The following is a 1993-nucleotide window of genomic DNA, read 5'->3' as shown; positions in this document are numbered from 1 at the left end:
TGTGTGGCTGCTGGTTGTTCCAAATAATCAGGAGCACACAATTTGACCAATCAGCTGTTTGAACATTGAGATCAGTTAATTTAAATGAGTCAGGTCTGCAGTGTGATGTTGCCTTGTTAGTTAAAAATCCACAGCCAGATTTTTTTTCTACACCTTACAGAATAATGTTGTTTTTTCCTTTTAGAATTTTCTGATTGCTCCTTGTCTTCTGCATCTGATTGTTCTGATTCAAGCTTCAGCTCAAATGCAAGTACATCAACTATACTTCTAGATGAGGGTCCCAGGAAGAAAACAAGAGTTGAGGGTACTGTTGATGCAGCATCTGCTAAAAAGGTTGTGACTGTCACGGTTTGCGGGGCAAGCCGTGTGGATTTGTAGTAAGGACCCAAAAGGCGGCAGCTCTGGTGCAGGTGAGTGTTTATTTACAGGGGTGTAAGTACAAACAGCGGTGGCGACAAAACATGAAACCGGAAACCTAAACTGGGTAAACTAATAAGACAAACCAGAATGAGGATGCAGGGAGGTCCGGAGAAATACATACGGGGAGACGCAGGGAGACCGAGGGGAAACAACACAGACGAACCAGCCACTACTATGACAGAAGACACAACTAAAATACACTCAGAGAACACAGGGGGATTACATACAGGTGGGAACACAGCTGGGAGTAATTAACATGACGAGACTAGGGAGGCAAACTGAAAACACTCACATAAGACACAGACCTTCACAATAAAACAGGAACTTACACATGAAAGGACACAAACTAAGAAACGCGGACTAGATACAGGAACACACGGGCAGAACAGAGTAAACACTAACCAGAGGAAGAACAGAACCAAAATCGCGAAGAGAAAACACAAAACGCTGGGTCAAAAGGACCCAGGATCATGACAGTGACAAAACTCAGTTCTCATAGTTTTTTTTCTACTTCATTATTCTTAATATGTAGAAAAGCTATTCCTCACTTTTTGCCTCTTTTTTTTCTCAAGTTAATTGAAGGTGTACTTGGAACCAATTCAGGTGGTGAAGAGGTTCTCCAGGAATATCACACAACACAAACTCTAACAGATGCTACCAGAAGAAAAATGGTCAATATAATAGTGGCTCACATGATTGATTGCCATGGGTATGTGTGTTCTATTGGTGCATTTTTTTTTTTTTTAAATACAAGTTACTATTTTGCCATTACTTAAGCATGCTAATTTAAAATCGTTTTTCAGGCACCTCCCCACCAAAGCTGTTAGAGAACAGTACGCGCTAGGGGTAGTGACATTGTTCCCATCCCTGAAAGACCCATACTCCAAGAAAGGCTATGTATAGTCACTATTATTGCACTTTGTTTACATAATTTTCATGCTGTGCATCATTGGGATTTGTGTGCGTTGACATTTAAGTTCTGAAAATTTTCAGATTGACAACACATTATTTTTGAATGTATTTACATTTTAGGAACACTTCTATGATGCTGCAAGCAGCACTGGATACATTTCTTGGCGTTTGAAAACGATACAGAGAAAGACTAGAAGAGGATCTGCACCACCAAGTAGCTCCACTGGCTTTGCTCAAGAAGGAGGTAAGAAATTAAGTGTCCACAAACTAGATAATGTTCTCATTTACATTATATACTATTTTGTTTTCATTTACCTATCTGCTCGGCACCTATGCTTTTATGTTTGTATGTTTTTCTTCAGGGGGCCCAAATTACCAAAGGCCCATTAATGTCGACATGCAGCTTGATGGAGATGCTTGCCAGGAGGCCATCTCTTTGCTGAACCATACATCTGACACTTCCTTGATTTTCCAGAAGATGAGAAAGACCTTTCAGCATCGTCAGAAGCTCATCAATGATCCTGACAAAGGTCTTGATATCCTGTCTATCTTTCCAAGATTCTTGGATACAAAAGGATTGGTGAGAATATTCAGTGGAATTTTTAATATCACTTTAAATTTCAAAATGAATGTGGCAGTAGTAGATTTTCTTTCTTAAAGG

General features: G+C 39.8%; 1 long non-coding RNA gene across 1 annotated transcript; it reads left to right on the top strand.

Annotated features, from left to right (window-relative positions):
• The first annotated feature begins 229 nt into the window (after positions 1–229).
• Positions 230–1574, top strand: LOC308408629. The gene is made up of 4 exons (XR_013973818.1): positions 230–333; positions 993–1129; positions 1224–1317; positions 1453–1574. It is a non-coding gene; the product is annotated as an uncharacterized lncRNA (long non-coding RNA).
• The last annotated feature ends 419 nt before the right edge of the window (positions 1575–1993 follow it).

The sequence above is a fragment of the Rhamphochromis sp. 'chilingali' genome (assembly GCF_963969265.1).
Source record: "Rhamphochromis sp. 'chilingali' genome assembly, chromosome: 13".
NCBI lineage: Eukaryota > Metazoa > Chordata > Actinopteri > Cichliformes > Cichlidae > Rhamphochromis > Rhamphochromis sp. 'chilingali'.
This window is presented reverse-complemented; position numbering and strand designations above follow the sequence as displayed.